This window comes from Notamacropus eugenii, chromosome 1 (assembly GCF_028372415.1).
Source record: "Notamacropus eugenii isolate mMacEug1 chromosome 1, mMacEug1.pri_v2, whole genome shotgun sequence".
In the NCBI taxonomy this organism is placed as follows: domain Eukaryota; kingdom Metazoa; phylum Chordata; class Mammalia; order Diprotodontia; family Macropodidae; genus Notamacropus; species Notamacropus eugenii.
This window is the reverse complement of record NC_092872.1, coordinates 165,241,612-165,261,482: the sequence shown is the minus strand read 5'-3', so window position 1 is coordinate 165,261,482 and position 19,871 is coordinate 165,241,612.

Here is a 19,871-nt window from a genome sequence, read left to right as displayed (position 1 = left end):
ATAGCAAGCTGGTGGTAGAGTCACTCACCCAGGAGTAGAATTCAGGTCTGTTGACTGCTTAGAGCTCCATACCATCACCTATTTCTAGCACAAAGAATGAAACTTCATGTTGTCTAAGAATATTCCTTGTATGGCAAAGTTCATATGCTCAATCAGTCAGTCCCCAAAGCTCCATTTCCCCCAGATCATTTCTCACCAGTTCAGTTTGCTATTGCCAATGCCCAAGGCTAACCTGAGATAGGAAGCCAAACGTTGTAGAAAGTATCTTGCAATACATAATAGATGATATTCTGAGACTCTGGGATCAAAACAAAAAAATCAAGAGTCAGCTATATTATGTTTTGGCAGTGATCAAGACCCTGGAGATCATGGGTAGAAAGAATATAAAAGAGTAATGTACAGTGCCACCACAAATAAATGCAAACAGAAACAAGTTGCAGTATCATCGTCTTGTGCTTGTCAAAACTGACCAAATAATTAGGCATTTTTCATGTTCCAATGAAGGTACATAATAAGTAGACCTGGAAAACCATAGCTGGGCAAGGATTTATGGCGTCAGAATTGGAGTGAAGCCTGCAACCTATGAGGCTGGCAATTCACCATCTCCCCCATTAACACTAGCCACATGATGAGAAGTAGAGAGGACTACTGAAATAGCTTCCTAATAAGTCTTCCTGCTTCCAAGCTCATCCCTCTTCAACCCATCCTCCACATAGCTAACAAACTGATATTCTTAAAGCACAGGTCTGATCCAATCATTTCCCTGCTAAAGAACCTTCAAGGGCTCTCTGCTGCACTTAAAATAAAATCCCATCTCCTTTGTTTGGCATTTAGAGCCCTCCACAACCTGTCCCCTCCATTCTACCTTTCTAGGCTTATTTTGCTCCCCCTACTAGTATCCTTACTAATTCTTCTTGAAAACAAGACTTTTTTTCATTTTTTCTTTTGTATTCTTTCCACTTAGTGCAATGCCTAGATACTGCTGTCACTGAGTTGTTTTCAGTCATGTCCAACTCTTTATGATCCCATTAGGGGTTTTCTTGGCAAAGACACTGGAGCAGTTTGCCGTTTCCTTCTCCAGCTCATTTTACAGATGAGGAAACTAAAGCAAGTAAGACTAAGTGACTTGCCCAGGGTCACCCAGCTAGTAAGTGTCTGAGGCCAAATTCAAATTCAGGCATATGAGTCTCCTTGACTCCAGGTTCCACACCACCAAACTGCCCCTGGTACGTTGTAAGTGCTTAATAAACGCTCGTCAACCAATTGATTTACAGCTCTCTCCCTTGCCTGGAATGCTTTCTATCACACCTGCCCCTTAGAATCCCCAGCTACTCCTTACAAGAGGCCAGTCCAAATTCTCCACCACTACCACCAGCACCAATTGCTAGTGTCTTCTCACCAATATTATTGTGCATTAACATTGAATATATATTTTATATTTGCTTATCCGGTTCCGTGTCGTTTCTCCCCAACAGAATATAAGTTCCTTGAGGGCAGGGACTGCTTCATTTTTGCCATTTGTATTCCCAGATGCTAGCACAGGGCCCGGAACATAGTAGGTTCTTGATAAATGTTTGTTGAATGAATGAATGAATGAATGAATGAATGAGTAGCTGGGCCTCAAGAAACATAGTTTCCATTCTTGCCTCTACCACTAATGAGTCTTGACTTTAGGCAAATCATCTCCCTCAATCTCATTTTCCTAATCTGTATAAGGAAGGGATTAGATAAAGGGAGCTCTAAGGTCTTTTTTTTTTCAGATTAATGCAATTAAAGTAAGAAAAAGTGAACAAAATCTTTTCTCTTTTTCCCCAAAAGTACAAAAGCTGTATAGAGGGTTATCATGCAGATTATTGTGGGCATCAGAGACAAACTTAGACTCAGGCTAAGAAATAAAATGCTTTTGCTATAAACTGTCCTGTTGGGGACCCTTCTTTTCTTGCTTTCATTGACCCTCTTTCTCTTAGTTTTTCTTTTCAATGCCCACTCCCAAGAGGGAGATTCATTGCCACATTTTAAGTAGCACTCTGTTCAAGAGAACCCAAAGTCCTCACAGACCCATGAGAAAGCCCAGGAGCTGCTAGATTCCTAGTATGAGCCATTGTAATAAATGTTATATATGCAAGGAAATTGGTTTAAGTTTGAGGACTGTTGGGGACATTCATCTAGAAGGATAAGTTAACCTGTGAGGGGAGAAGTTGTAGAAGATATGCCTGGAGTCTACTCCATTCCAGGACTCTGGGAATGTGAATGTGGGCTATTCCTATGTATATATATGGGTGAAGAGGATGAGGTAGGGTAGAGATAAATGGAGAAGAGTTTCTTGAGTGTATTTTGGTCAATTTTAAGCTAAATCTCAGATATCATGCTTGTCTTTTTCTTCTCAAACAAAAAGCAAAGGAAAATGCAATTCTTCAAATATTACAGTTAGACAGGGTTTGAGTAAAAGGGGTTTTATTGTGATTTGTTAGAATTAAGAAGTAAGAAAATAGGCAAGAAGCTCAGGATATTGAGCCAAAGTGGGACTGAAATTGGAATCAGATAATCAGAGCCACAACTAGGGTGGGGAGACTGGGACTTTGCCTTATAGGATCTAAATTTAGAGTGCACTGACAGCCCTTGTAGAGATTCAGAAGCATAGAAGTATTTGAGCTTAGCACCTAGTTTACAAAAATAATCAGCTTAAACAGGAAGTTTACCAGATGGCCTGCTGGCAGTTCTAACCAAGAGGAGTTCTTGTTTGATTCTCCCCCTGCCCAGCTTAAAGTAGTTTTCCGAAGAAACAAAACACTGTGTTTCATGCCATCTGCCCCAATGGGGGTCTTATGATACCTGCCTGAGGCACAAAAATTGCTAGTTATAGCTCTGCAAATAATCCTAAACACCTGAACACTTCTAGTTATTAGGGTCTTTTTCTTACACTGCCAACTTCCTGAAAACTCTAGGACACTCCCTTGTGACCTTGGGTCAGTCATATATCCTCCCTTTTAGCTCAGCAATTCCTTGATTCAGGTTAAGAAAACCTACCTTTGAAAGTCAGTAGACCCATCTAGACACGTATGATCCACCCTCATTCTCTCAGTCACTTATCTTTCCTTCCTGAGGTTCTAAAAATTCCCCAAAGGTTTCATGTCTGACCTACTGACAGCCCTGATAAGTCCTTTTCATTATTGATCCAACTATTGCTCCCACCTCTCATTGTCTGCCATCAACCTGGTCACTTCAGCTCACATCTCTAACCCCAGCAGGTCAGTCATAGCAGCAGAGTAATCATTGGGATCACTGAATTTAGTATTTAAATGCCTAAGCATCCTTTAGGTCAAGCCCCAGGTGGGAAACAAAACTGACACTCATGTTCTACCACAATTCACAAACTGAGTTTCACAGCACTGACAGGGAAGAAAGGAGCTTGGCTGTGAGTCAGGGCTATCCAGGGGAATGGGAAAACAAGCCAACATTTTCATGAACTCAGACTCTTCTTACCTGAAGGGTAGAGAGAAGGACTTGCAAGCCACTGGTTTCTTGTTCAGCCATCCTGATTCTCAATTCACCAGCTCCTGCCCTAAATCTAAAAAAGTATCTGCAGACGATTGCCTGGCTTAGAAAGAATCTGCCAACCTGACCTCGACACTGGCCTTGTAGGAGCTGAACAGAGATCTCATCCACACATGTTGCTGAGTGCAAAAAGTCACAGCAATGCAACCCTAGACCTCAGAGGAAAGATAAATGCCCCCCGACTCCCTGCTGGCTTGCCCACTGTGACAAGGGAGATTCATTTCCTATATAAAGAATCTGGGGGATTAGGTAGAGGACAGGCCTGTGAAAAGGCCCTAGCATTTGGGGGTGGGGGTGGGGATGGAGGGAACATTAGTGAGTCACTCACCTCTAGTACTGCAATGGAACCCAGGGAGAGAAGAGGCCACCTTGGATGGCTGACAGACATTCCCAGCTGACCAGCCATTTATTTCCAAGAGATCTAAGCTACTCTCTCTCCCCCTCCTCTCCATTTTTTTTTTTTGGTCTCCTGCCTGCTCCAATGTAACAGGAGATCTATAGGGCCTTACACAACAGGGTTGCAATGTAGGGCAAAGGAGTGGGATTGGCATCCATAGCTTTGGGGCAGGAGTGTTTATTTGCAAGGACATTAGATAGTGCCATATCCAGTAGCCCTGGCTAATGTCCCATACTGAGACACAAGGTGAACAGTAGATGTGGACAAAGTTTTCTGAGGAAAATCAAGCATCAGTCATAATCATTTAGTATTTGCTGTCATCTTTGTATATAAAGATTACCCAGGACTAAAATGTCATTGCAACCCACTAGCATGCCTCAGTACCCTTCCTTCCATAAAGACTTAGTGATGATCAATACAGAGAGCTCCAGGCTGTTCATTTAGTTTGAATATTTTGATCAAATAAATTTACATAGTGCATATTCCCAGGCAAAATTCTGTGAAATTATAAAGGCAAACTAAACGGACCTTGACAGCTAAATCACACACAGGCAGAGAAAAGAGCTGGCATCCGCCCAACGAGTCCTCCTGAGATCAACTTCCTTCCCTCATGAGGGTGAGTGGCAGAAGTTCAAGGGGGGAATTAAGCTTATGTGGGGGACTCAAACCCATGCTACTCTACCTCAAACTTCAAGCAAGCAGCAGCCCAACCATCTCTTTGAAGTTTCAGACCAAAAAGATTTCCATTTCTGGCTATTGCAAACCTCAAATGCCACAAGATCCCATGGAAACTGACTTGGAAGCTAAAAAGTGAATATACATTGGGGAGAAGCAGCTTTTGGAGATCACCTGTTGCTGTCAGGAAAGCTTGGGTGGGAGAGCCTTGGATGCTGGGGTTTCCAGCATCACTGAGACATGTATGTTCCTGGCAAATCCCTTGCTCCAAGGACAGCTCAAGTTCCTATCAAGGAGGACAAAACCCATAGGTTACCAGGATATTCCTTAATGCTCCAGAAAGAAAGGATTAATAAGGGCAGTGAACTCAAAATTTTGATTGCCTAAGGGAAGCCCCAATTTTACATTCCCATTCATCCTCTTAGAAGAATAAGGGGGGAAGAAGGAAGAAACAAGAAGAAATCCCCCCCAAAAAAACAATTCTATCTCCCTTTATCAGAATTCCTAAAATTATCTGTAGTCCGAAATTACAGGACAACTACAATTGGTCTTCTTTTATAACATTTTTTGCCTCCTTTCTCTACAAATTCATAGATGTTTGAGGACAACTTGTTGGAACCACAGAGGACAAGAGCATTGTAGATACCATATAGAAAAAAACAATTATTTTATTCTGCATAATAGACACCCATGCACCAATCCCACAGTTCCATCTACATTCACATTTTCTGGGTGACAAAAGAATTATGCTCATTCTTTGCAGGCAAAGCAAATGGTCTTTACAAGCTCATTCTATTTGGCCCTCACTGAGCATCATTTGTAGTGAATGCTACTCATTTTCCCAAGAGGAGGCCCAGTGGTTTCCAAAAACTTCTACAATATGACTCCAATTTGTGTGTCCAGTTTTATTTCACACTATTCTCTTTTACACCCTCTACATTCCAATCAGATTGGTCTATGAGCTATTTCTGGATAGCTATCCCTACCCTTTCCTGTGTATGGGCATCTATATAACCCCTCAGCCATGCTTACAATGGACTACCTCCACATTTCTAGCTGTCAAATTTTGTCTTTTCCTCTAAGACCTAGTTCAGGCACCACTTGTCCTTTGAAGTATTTCTTTATCCTGTCCTCAGCTAGAAATCAGCCTCAAATCATGCATCTCCATTTAATCCTTCCAAAACCTTCATAACATTCTGACTCAGCTGCTGGGTAAATCATCAACTCCTTAATGGCAGAAACTATCATTTATTTCATATTTATATGAAAAAGCACCAGTACTTTAGCATAAGGCCTTTCACATAGTAGACAAAAAATAATATTGAATGAATAAAACCCTGGCTGTTAAGCCCTACCCCAACACACACACACACACACACACACACACACACACACACACACACACACACACACACTTGCCAGTACCCCAAACTTACCAAGTTTCCCATCAAAATTTACCTTTTCTGTTTCCCATCTCCTCCTACCTCAAGGAAGATTTACTCATTTGTTTTCAGGTGTTAGTGTCTTAATGTGCTATACCTTACAGATGGCATTTCCTTTAGAACAGTAACCACCAAAATCTGAAGTTCAAATAATGACTAGTGATGCATTTTTCATACACATGGTTGACATATAGGGCATCCTAATAGGCCGTTATCTGGGGATTTGAGGGACAGGCATGCTCCACCCTTCAAACCATATTACAGAAACAGTTTCAGTGCTTTGGGTGAGTAGAAGTTGTTTAAGTTTATTTGCAAGGTAGTACAATAGCCCCTTCAATGAGAAAGACAATAAAGCAGCCAGACAGTTAGACACCTCACAATAAATCCATGAGGAATGTAATCATAGTATTCAGTCCTTTTGATTCAAAGGAATCTGTGGAGTTGTGTGTATCAAGTAAAATAATATCTAAAGCACCTTGAAACTTGTAAATAGCAGAATCAGTGCGGATGGTATCAGGGACACACAAGTTCAAGAGCCTCTAGAACCTGCTGTCGGCATGACCCTAGGCAAGTCACATTATCCCTCAGTTCCCCAGGCAGTCCCCCAAATTTATAAATCACAGAGAAGGTGAAATTTGCATTGATTAAGGAAGTACCTCACTAAGAGTTAACTTACGTCATTGAAACCACAAGACCAGTCCAAATAAATTATTTTTACTAGTAAGATTTAATATATAGAGGCAGGCACAGCATAGAGATGTGACAGAGGAAATGGTGAAACCTGGGTTCCATTTCCAGTTCTGAAATCTGTGTTACCCATGTGCCCACAGTTGAGTCACTTAACTAGGGTTTGGTCATCTCTAATGTCCCACCTACCTCTAATATCCTAACCTTCCAGAGTTCTGAACTCTCTGAACCTTCATGGCCCTGGTTGTCATCTCCCCACTCTTTTACCTTTTGTCACATACTACACTGGATTATCTACTGGCCTGAAAGCTTTTGGTCATGTCAGCCTGTATCTCTGACCTACCCCTCCCATGACTCTTCTAAGTTAATTGAGGTTGGTTCTAACAATGTGTTCAACCAAGGAAGATACTTTCTCAAAGTGAAAGCCAGTATAGCCAACTTCAACCTACTCAAAATTTTTTAAAAAGTGGATACAAAGTGGGGAGAATTCCATTTGGAAAGGGAGGTATATAGCTGTCTTTCAGCAAATACTGACATAATATAGACATGTAAATTAATTCAGTGATACTGAAACCTTTTCTTTTCATTGCCAACTCTTGGCCATAAAACGTGTTTAGATTAGAGGGTATTTTTTTCATGTACTCTGATGATGGATACAAGGCAGGCACAAATTATGCTAACCTTTACCAGTCACTTACATTTATCATATATTGATATAAATCTTTGTATTTATTAGTTAAAAGGGAGTCTAAGGGATCTATATTCATCTAACTGAAATGTTATCATCTTTAAGTTACTATCACTTAATTTGATATTCTTTTATGTATGGGCAAGTCATTCTTTTCTGGACCTAGCTGTTTTTTTTTTACCTATGTATAGAACATATGAGTACACAAAAAACCATCTCAGCTTCCAAGTACATCATCTACTCAAAACCATAACTCAGAAGTGCTCACCAATGTTTACATTTACCAAGATAATCAGAAATGATACATAAGTTCCAAGCAAAAGAAATGGTGTGGCAAATTAAGTTACGATAGCAAATATCCATCAGGTTAATATTCTCTCATAGGCTGCCATATCACTAGTGGGAGAATGTACGCACACACTCCCCCACTAGTACAACTGATGAAGGAACATGCATGAAGGGGAACACATACATGAAATATATATGACCAGAGCCCTGACATTATATTCAGTTTTGGGGGATAGAGATACGACATGTACACAGACAAATACAAATGATTTAAGGAGAAAGCATCAAAAATTGAGACATCAGAAAAGATGTTGAACAGAATGTGGTTTCTGAACTGAACCTTCAAGAAAATTCAGGTTTCTAAGAGGTTGAGATGAGAAATAAGGGCATTCGAGGCACGGGAGATGGTCTATGGAAGGACAGAGACAAGAGATGAAATTTGGTTTTGAAGCACAATAAATATCTTCTACCTCTGACTAATTCAAGAACAAGAAAAAAATCTTCAACAACCACTATTCTAGCTTCACTATACCCTTCAAGGGGACCCCAAGGAGCAGCCTGCCAACAATAAGCTTTCTGAAGGGTTTGTCATCACTCTATGGGGATTTACACATGGCTGTTGGGATCCAAGGGAGTTAAGGCTGACTAGCATAGCTACATATTAACCATCTGTTATTGTGCAACACGCCTACAATAAGCTATAATGATCAGAAATGGCTGCTGTTGCCTATATTATCTTTTGCTTTTCCTCTTGGGAAGATAAATACTTCCACTTCCCCTGTTATCTCTTTGTCTCTTGGAAAAATCTGAGCTCTATAGCCAGGGAGGTGGATAGCATACCTGTCTGGTCTATTTTTAAGAAACAGGATAAGGTAGTTTAAAAAAGCAAGAGTTTTGAAAAAGCCTGAATTCAAGGCTTAACTGGTTAAGAGGTCCAGGGTAATTCACACAAAAGCTATGGGACCTTAGGAAAATCATTGAACCTCTCTCAGCCTAAGTTTTCTCGTCTGTAAAATGGGGATAATAATAGCACCTGCCTCACAGGGTTCTTGTGAAGATCAGATAAGATAAAAGTTGTCCAACAGAATAACGGACTGGCTATAGAAGTGGTGGGTTTGCCTTTGGCAAAGATATTCAAGCAAAGGGCAGATGGGCACTTACTAGAGATATTGCAGAAAGCATACACAGATTGGTCTTAGATTAAATTTTTGAGCCTAGTAGCTGGATCTAGGAACTGTACAATGTTATCTTATACATTTTTTAAAAGTTTTAGCTGAAAGGAACAATGAATGGAGGTGCTCACAACAGTCAAATATAGCAAAAAACAATCTAATTTTATGCATTTCTCAGTCATCTAGATTTGTAGCTCATAGAATGTGTACGTTTGCTTGTGTGCCTTGTTAGCTACCATGAAGATCAGTGCAGTTTGTATGAAAAAAATAAGGCATCATAAAGATAAAATGGGAAAAGATCCCACATGTACAAAAGTATTTATAGCAGCTCTCTTTGTGGTGGCTAAGAACCAGAAATCGAGGGGATGCCCATCAACTGGGGAATGACTGAACAAGTTGTGGTACATGAATGTAATGGAATACTATTGTGCTATAAGATTTGATAAACAGAAGGACTTCAGAGAGGCCTGGAAAGACTTATATGAACTGATGCTGAGTGAAATAAGCAGGAGAATATTGTACACAGTAACAGCTACAGTGTGCGAGGACTGTTTCTGATAGACTTAGCCTTTCACAGCAATGCAAGGACCTAAAACATTCCCAAAGGACTCTTGAGGCAAAATGTCATCGACATCCAGAAAAAGAACTATGGAATCGGAGCACAGAATGAAGCAGAATATTTTCTCTTACGTTACATTTTGTTTTGGTTTGTTTTTTCTCATGGTTTCTCCCATTCATTTTAATTCTTCTCTGCAATATGACTAACAAGAGATGAAATTTGGTTTTGAAGCACAATAAATATCTTCTACCTCTGACTAATTCAAGAACAAGAAAAAAATCTTCAGCAACCACTATTATGGCTTCACTATACCCTTCAAGGGGACCCCAAGGAGCAGCCTGCTGTTTAATTCTTCTATGCAACATGACTAATATGAAAATGTGGTTAATAAGAATTTATGTGTAGAACCCATAGAAGATTGCATGCCATCTCAGGGAGGGAGGGGACAGGGGAGAAGGAGAAAATCTAAGACTTATGGAAGTGATTGTAGAAAACTAAAAAAATTAATTAATATTAAAAAAAATAAAAATAAATGTTTGCTGCAATTCAAAAAAAGAAAAGAAAAATTAAGAACTCAATGGGATCTTTCCAATTAAGTGTATGTCACTATATATATACTGTATAAAGTGAATTTAACATATATAAATACATGTATATGTACATACACACACATACTGAGTCTCAATAACTTCAACGTAAAGCACCATCCAAGAGAAGACAACAAAATATGGTGAAAAACACCGAATGAAATAAAGAAATGAGAAATTCCAAGGGTTTGTCAAGTACTCCATTTCTGTGATGTGTTAAGTATAAATCTCCTTCCTCCAATAAGAGAGTCAGAAGATACTGGACATGATATTTATTAAGCCATGTCATAAAACACGAAACTGGCTGTCTTAACAAACAAAAAAAAAAATAACTGGATATACACTTAGCAATCATTCTAGAATCTATTGTCTTTCTGTAGCTTTAGAAAAGGTCACAGTAAATACCAAATTAGAAAAAAGGAAAAAAAATGAGACTACACTATGTGTGATGTCAGTAACTACAACCAGATATGTTGAAACAAGCTTCGGATTCCAGAAACAGGAAATAAAAAGAAAAAAATACATTGATTCTATATGTATACTTTTTATTGATGCCTTTTGGGGTTTTTTACATGATAGGCATTACTAACCCTCACCTCAGTACCCACTGCCCCATCTATATAACTGAGTTTTGTCACACACGCACGCACGCACGCACACACGCACGCACGCACGCACAAAGTTAAGTAAAACTAAGTGGGACAATCACCACTTCTAACAATATTTGCAACCTTTTGCACCTGTAATCTCCCCCTCCCACTTCACTCTCACGAAAAGTTAAGGGGAAGAAGAAAGTAAAGACATTAGTAACTACAGGCCCATATGCCTACTTTTAGAAGAACTAGCTCCTCAAGGACAGAGACTGTCTCACTTTTGCATTCATATTAACAGCACCTAACTCAGGGCCTGACTCACACAGGTACTGAATAAGTGCCTGTTGAACTTTTTAATTGATTTCTTTCTAACCTCCATGTAATCCTTATTTGACTGGCTTACCTACGTAATGAAGGCACCCTTAATGAAAACATGGAAAGGATAGACAAGCAAGCTTTTACAGATATTTTTTTATAGAAAACCATAGTTTCTTGGTCCCCACCCTGACTGACAGGTGTAAAGAATTTAAAAATCAATAAACACAACAGGATTTTATATATATATTTGATGTCATCGAACAAAATGTGGCCTTAAAGATTCTCCTCAAACAAGGTATCTTCAATTCATATGTTAAAATTATGAAAACTTCCTGACAGATATGACTTCCTACTACAGATAATACTCAGCAACTCCATGAACAAATCTATAGTAAGTGAGATGAAAAGTAGAACAATATGTGCTTATATTGTTAGCAGACCTATTGCTCCTCAAATCCATTGGAGTCCAGGTCTCCTGGGCTCATTAGACCTTAAATACAGATCATGAGTAAAACCCTACAAAAGAAATAAAAGCCTACTCAAGAAAGAGACTGATTTACTAGGAATGATCAAACTCCACAGGGACAATTGCCATATTAGCAACTAGTACACACATCTAGTAGAAAATGAAATATCAAGCAAGGTCTACTAACTGAAATTATTAACTTAAAGGTACAACACCATCAAAAACACACGCAAAAAAACAATTCTTAATGATAATCTTGAGCCATAAAACATACAATTATCTCTCGGAAGCAAGTGTCATTATATTACATCTCCTAGGCCTAGCTGGTGTAACTGAATGCAAAGCCACCTGGATGTCCCAACCAGAGAGACAGAGAGAATGCAAAGACAAGCCTTCCCTTTTTTCACTCTTCAGTTCAACTCTAGGTCAGAGCATATCTAGCTCTAGTGAGCAAGGCTGCTACTCCCTCATGGCTATCTGAAAGGGAGGAGAATTAGAGCAGCAGCAGGAGGGTAGTAGACCCAAAAGCAAAGGGAGGCACAGACAAGGCCAAAAACAAACATTCTAGAAGACCTGGCTGAAGCCAGGCCTATTCCTTTTAGTAACATCATGTCACACGCTCCCAGATATATACCCTCTTGCTACAACCCAAAGAGACAACTCAGCTCTCACCTCACAAAAGATGAAGCAATGTTTATCTTTACTGGAAGATCTGCCAGTGAAATGAGTCCATTTGGAATTCAGGGAGTCTATCTACTCTAACTGAACAGAAAGTCAGCCACCTCTTTTAATCAAGTAGATATGACACCCGGGAACTACATATCTGGATTAATGGAGTCCTACTCTATGTAGAAAAATTAATCCCCCCATGACAGAGATCTAGGAAACATCTCTTCTCTAAAGGCAACTAGGTAGAGGAGGGGTAGATTATAATTGTAATCACCTAAACAGCTAAAAAATGCAGAATTGCCAGATATTATATCATATCATCTCACATCATATCATATCATGATGCTGGAACAGAGGAGACCTCTCTATGCAAAATGTTCAATAAGGTATGCACTGTGTATCATGGAAGATATCCATCGCAAAGTCCAAACAAAATAATTCCTTATTGAGGATGAAATTTTCTGAATGTTCTCATTTATAAATGACCTAGTGTTCATGGAATCATGCCCTCCTAGGTGAAATCCACAACAACGTGAAGGAGATTAGAGTTAGGAAGAGCTTGATGCAAATCCTTCACCAGATATTTATTAACTACAAAATACTGAACAAATTACTTAGCCTCTCACTCAGTTTTTTTTCCTCATCTTTAACAGATGTTAAAAAGAGGAGAGGGTAGGGTGTTTAAATTGCATTTTCTTAACAGGGTAGTAGAGAATACCAAATAAGATATAAAATACTTAGCAAAACTTAAAAACTAGAACTACTGGTGGCTCAGTATGAGAGAGCGCCAGGCCTGGAGTCAAGAAGACCTGAGTACAAATCTAGCGTCAGTCACTTACTAGCTGTGGGATCCAGGCAAGTCACTTAAGCACTACTTGTCTCAGTTTCCCCAACTGTAAAATAGGGATAATAACAGCACCTACTTCCCAGAATTTTTGAAAGGATAAAAGGAGATCATACTTGTTTTTTGAAAAGTGCTTAGCACAATTGGTACACAGTAGGAGCTACACAAATGCTTATTCTGAGAGAGAGAGAGAGATTCATATTTGAGTGTATATCCAATCTAATCCATTAAGTATTTATTAAGTGTTTACTACGTGACAAGCACTGGAAATACAATGAATAAAAATAAAGACAATCTCTGCCCTCAAGGATCTTACAATCTAAGAGGACCGAGGGGAAGCAACACATAAGAGAAGTCAGGAAAGGTGAGGAAGAACCAGGGCATATCTTGTTCCATGCATTTAAACCAGCAATAACAGCAGATGAAGAGTAGAGTGAGTCTGAAAAACCTCCTTTCTGCTCTATAGTATAAAGGAAGTCATGCGGAGGAGTTTGTACTCCATTTTGCTCATTCAGTCATGTCTGACTCTTCATAATCCTGTGGATCATAGCATAACACACTATCTTCCACTATCTCCTGAAGTCTATCCAAACATATATTCCTTGCTCTGTCCTCCAAATATAAGGAAGAAGAGACTGAAGAAGTTGATGACAATTAAAACTTGAGTCAAAAGCATGGTGGTGAGTGTAGAAGTGATGAGTATATCCTGGGAAGGGCATCTTATTCTGTGGAGCTGAAACCAAGTAGAGTAGCAAATGAAGAGTGGAGTAATATGTATGTATGTATATGCACTAATGAAGATATATCTAAATACAAATATACTATGACATGTATGATCAAACAAAATAAAGTATATATTTGTATATGTATATAGACTGTGTATGTATATATAAATACATGTATACATGCATATATCTATATATACACATGTGTATGTGACCAGAACAAACATTGTATATGTGTATGTGTGATTGTATGCATGATCAGACCTGTGATTTCATCAGCATGAGTAGTCCTGCATCAAATCTCCTAGACCCAAGAGAGTCCTAAGACTCTCAGACATGGAGCACTGATGGGTTAAGACATCTATTCAAGGTCACATAGCCACTAGCCGTAGATATAAGACTTCTGAGATGGAGCCAAGATGGCACAGTAAAAGCAGGGACTCACTTAAACTCTCCCCCCAAACCCTTCCAAATATCTGCAAAAAATGACTCTAAACAAAAGAAAATTATTCCAAATAAAGACAGCCTGGAAAGGCGACAGGAAACATCTATCTCACCAGGCTGAGAGAAGAGCAGAGCACAGTCCAGCATGGCCTACATCAGCACAGACTGAATCACTGGCAGCTGTTGCAGTTTTCACACTTGTCAATCCACAAATGCCACAGATAACTTGGAGATCACTGGAAAAACTCTGTGGGACCTGGTCTGGTTGGGGTCTGGCCCCAGCCCAAGGGTGGAGGAGGAAGTGGCAGTGGTGGTAGTGGTGGTAGTAGTGGCAGCAGCTACTTCCAGAGCTCTAGACCCACAGACAGTGGGGGATTGAGTGGCTGATACAAAACCCCTGGGACAGTACACCCGCCCCACACCCACTCCCACTGTAAATAGAGCCCTACCTTGACCAAGAGCTAGAAGGTCAAGTATTTGCCTGGGAACTTGAGCAAACAGCATAAAAAGCTTAGACTATACAATCTTACTTTGGTGAGAAAGACGATCAAAACATGCAATCAAAAGAAGACAACCAAGTCAAAGCTCCTCCATCCAAAGCCTCCAAGAAAATACATGAATTGGTCACAGGCCATGGAAGAAAGAGCTCAAAAAGGATTTTGGAAATCAAGTAAGAGAAGAGAGGAAAAATTGGGATGACAAATGAGGGTGATGAAAGAAAATCATGAAAAATGAGTCTACAGCTTGCTAAAGGAATCCCAAAAAAGAAAAGAACTGAAGAAAATAACACCTTAAAAAATAGACTAACCCAAATGGCAAAAAGAGTTCTAAAAAAGCTAATGAGGAGAAAAAATGGCTCAAAAAGCAGGAATGGCCAAATGGAAAAGGATTTATAAAAGTTCACTGAAGAAAATAATTCCTTCAAATTAGAATGGAGCAAATGGAAGCTAATGACTTTAAGAGAAATTAAGAAATTATAAAACAGAACCAAAAGAATGAAAAAATTGAAGACAATGTGAAATATCTCATTGAAAAAACTACTGACCTGGAAAATAGATCCAAGAGAGAGAATTTTAAAATTATTGAACTACCTGAAAGCCATGATTTAAAAAAAAAAGAGTCTAAGCATCACCTTTCAAAAAATTATCAAGGATAACTGTCCTGATATTCTAGAACCAGAGGACAAAATAGATATTGAAAGAATATGTCCATCACCTCTTGAAAGAGATCCCAAAAGGAAAACTCCTAGGAATATTGTAGCCAAATTCCAGAGCTCCCAGGACAAAGAGAAAATGTTGCAAGCAGTCAGAAAGAAACAATGTGAGTATTGTACAAATACAATCAAGATAACACAAGATGTAGCAACTTCTACATTAAGAGATCTAAGGGCTTGGAATATGATATTTCTGAGATCAGAGGAGATAGAATTAAAACCAGCAAAACTGAGCATAATACCTCAGGGGGAAAAATGGAATTTCAATGAAATAGAGGACTTTCAGGCATTCTTGCTGAAAAGACAAGAGCAGAATAGAAAATTTTGCTATCAGATATAAGAATCCAGAGAAGCATGAAAAGGTAAACAGGAAAGAGAAATTATAAGGGACTTATTAAAGTTGAGCTGTTTACATTCCTACATGAAAAGATGATATTTGTAACTCATGAGACCTTGTTTAGTATTAGAATACTTGGACAAAAAAATACATATACATACATACATATACATATGTATACATACATATACACATACATAAATATGTATGTATATGCAAATACATATGTATGTAGATAGATAAATAGATGGATAGATGGTACAGGGTGAGTTGAATATGAAGGGATGATATCTAAAAAATAAAATTAAGGAGTGAGAAAGAAATATATTGGGAGAAGGAGAAAGGAAGAGATAGAATGGGGTCAATTATCTCACATAAAAGAGGCAAGAAAAAAGTTCCACAATGGAGGGGAAGAGGGGGGAAATGAGAGGGAATGAGTGAACCTTACTTTCATCAGATTTAGCTTAAGGGAGGAATAACATGCACACTCATTTGGGCATCTTACCCTACAGGAAAGTAAGGAGGAAGAGAATAAGGAGGGGGGATGATAGAAGAAGGGGGGAGCAAACTGGGGAAGACGGTAGTGGGAAGCAAGTACTTTAGAAAAAGGACATGGTCAAATTTGAAAATAGAATACATAGAGGGTGGGATAGAAGTGAGGGAAACATAGTTAGTCTTTCACAATATGACTTTTATGCAAGTGTTTTGTATAACCACATGTGTAACCAATATTGAATTGCTTGCTTTCTCAATGAAGGTAGGTGGGGAGGGAAGAAGGAAGAGAATTTGGAACTCAAAGTTGTAAAAACAAATGTTAAAAAATTGTTTTACATGCAACTGGGAAATAAAATATATAGGCAATGTGATATAGAAATCTATATTGCCCTATAAGAAACTAACAGGGAAGGGAATAAGTGGAAAGGTGATAAAAAGAAAGGGTATATTGGGAGAAGGGGTAATCAGAATGCATGCCATATCAGGGTGTGGGGGAAGGGAGAGATGGGGAGAAACTTTGGAATTCAAAATCTTATAGAAATGAATGTCGAAAACTTAAAAGAAACTATTTTTTTAAAAAAAAGATATGAGTTCTACTCTCATGCCCCTAACTCTGAGGATAGCTCTAAATTGACTATGCCATGCTATGCGTACAATGAGCTGTACTCAGAACTGAATCAAAGAGGACTAGTGGCGAGATTTCCCTTCAGTAGAACAGTGGTCCTCAAGCTTTTCAATGTCTGGACCCCTTTAGACTCTTAAAAATTATTGAAGTCACCACAAAGATCTTTTGTTTATGGGGGTTTTATCTATCAATAGTTATAATAAAAACTGAAATATACTTATGTTATTATCAAAATAGTTTTGACTTTGGGAACCTCATGAAAGGGTCTCAGGCGCCTCAGAGGTCTGCAGTAAAGGACACGCATTTTGGAATAGAACAGAAGAACATCAAGGGACAATCATGAACCTGGGGCATGACAGGAGACTCATCCCCAGGAAATTTATTGTTCTTTGTCTTCAAAAACAAATAGGACTAATGGTGAAAGGGAATAGCCTCAAAAAGAAAATATTTCCAGCCCAGATAAGATTGGTACAAGTTGGGAAGGAATAGATGAGTTAAACCCTGTAATGGTGGGATGTATAACCCCATCAATGAAAGTATCTGTCCAAGTATCAATGTAAAGCCTTCTCCTGCACTTTCACTTCACCACAATCATAGTTCCTTAACTCCCAGTGTCCTTACATATACACACACACACACACACATGCATGTATCCACACACATACACACGCATGCATGCACATGCACACACACACATACACACACACTTCAGGTCTCCGAGGGTTCTCAGTATTTCTAAATTTTATTTTTGTCCCCCTTTTATCTATCAGAAGGTCCAAAGCACTTCAAGGCTCTCAAATGGCTGCAAGGAAGCTTTTCTTTTCGACAAACACTTCACCAGTGTAGGTCACAGAACTCTGGAACAACAGCCCAGGGGTCACTGCATCCTTGGTCGTGGTGAGCCAGAGAACTGACCTTTTTGCTAAGCAGCCACTTTGGGCCCTCACTTGTCAAAGATGTTTAATAAAGTGCTTTTGGATGGGCCAAGACAAGCCCTGCAGTTCCCCAAACCTGGAGTGCTGACAGGTGAGGAATGTTCATTGGCCCCTTGTGGCTTGCCCAGCCAAAAGGCACGTGGCATCCAGGCCCTACTGCAAAGGTATCAGGTCACAAAGCAATTTAGGGGCAAGGGCCCTTCAGGTCAGATCCCATGGGGGAAAATAGAGATATCAGCCATCAAGGCCAAAGGTCAGGGGCATTCTACTATGCCTTGGTCCAAGTTGTTGGCAAAAGAGGCAATGAATTGGCAACACAAGATATTATGATTAAAAACCAAAGAGGACAAATATACAACCAGAGGAAGGATGTGCTATTAAAGGAAGGGGGGGAAATGTCTCAGATTTTACCAGCGATTACATTCACAGAATAAATGCAGCAACTTGTTTCTATTAATAATAATCCTTTCTTTAACCTCAGAGACCCAGATTTACATTCTGACTTGAGTCACTAAAAAATCCAGTTTGGCCCTGAAGTGTCACATGAAATCTCTTTGAAAAATTTAAAGCACTTTGCAAATACAAGGTTGATAATAGCCAAAGGAATTTATCCCAAATGGTGGAATTTCAGATCTCCTCTAATGTTGCAATGGGGGCATTTGAGCAGGAACATATTAGGGGGATTATGAAAGGTTTTTCCAGAAGAACTGCTACAGCAATAACTTTCTCAGTCTCCCTGTCTCAAGTCTCTCCCCATTCTAATCCATCTTCTATACAGCTGTTAAACTGATCTTCCTAAAGAGCAGGTCTGACCATGTAACATCTCTCCTTTTCTTCCCAAATCCCCACCACTCAATAAACTCCAGGATTGAACCTCTTAGATCAAATATAAAATCATCTATTTGGCTTTTAATGCCTTTCACAACCTGATTCCTTCCTACCTTTCCAGTCTTCATCCACCTGAGTCCCCTCATACTTTCTATGATACAGTGACACTGACCTTCATGCTGTTCCTTGCAAAAGATGTTCCCTCTATCAACTTCAAGTATTTTTACTGGCTATTCCCTATCCCTGGAGTGCTCTTCCCCCTCATCTCTAATTCCTGGTTTCCTTGTTTTACTCCAAATTCTGACTAAAATCCTACCTTCTACAAGGAGCCTTATTCAACCCTGCGTTGATTATCTCCAAATTTTCTGCCTCTACCACATTTGTTCCTAACTATTGCATGTTGTCTCTCCCATTGAGTTTTTCAACAGCCAGACTGATTTGCTTTTCTTTCCATTCCCAGAGTTTAGCACCATGGCATGGAGTAGGTGCTTAATAAATACTTGCTGATAACAACTTGCCAGAGGGTTCAGGATCTGAGCTTTGGTGGAAGCTTGAGATCATAAAAGATAGAAGGGAGGACAAAATGCATATGCAAGAATATGTAAGGGCTCAATGACTCTATATTCTTTATGACATGCCACAGATATGTATAATGAGGTGGGGTCACAGTGGAAGCAGCAAGGATCCTAGAGAGTTTTCTTTTCAATAAAGAACAACCATCTTGGTGTCATAGGAAGAAAGAAATATTGAGACTTTCTTGATCCCAAGCTCATACAGATCCCATCATAAAACTGTCTGTCTCTTTTCCTTTCCCCTCTTCCCAATTTTTGAAGCCAACCCAGTTCATAGTAATCACTAAGTACCAGGGCTTCATCTCTCTTACCCAATCAAAGCAAACCAAACCCCAAAGATGATAGAGAGTATCACACTTATGGGCTTCAGAGAGCCTTTATATACTCCCACAGCTATTATCCTGCCTTCCATCTCTAAGATCTTTTTTGTAAAAGTTGAAGACACTGAACTAACAGGCCTGTTAAGTCCCTTAAGAAACCCTTTGGGAAAAGATGATAGGATCATTTCTTTACAGCTGGAAGGGAGATCAGACAGTTCCATTCCAAACCCACTCCACTTTACAATGAAGAAACTGAAGCTCATGGAAATTTCATGGTTGGTATAGAGTCACATATGTAGTGGAAATCAAAGGCCAATTTGAATGTAAGTCCTCTGACTCCAGGAACCAGTGCTCTTGCCATTGCAATCCCCCACACCAGAGTCTGCTCTGACTGGAAAGGCACCATGAAGCCTACTCTAGGTACTTCAGGTATATTT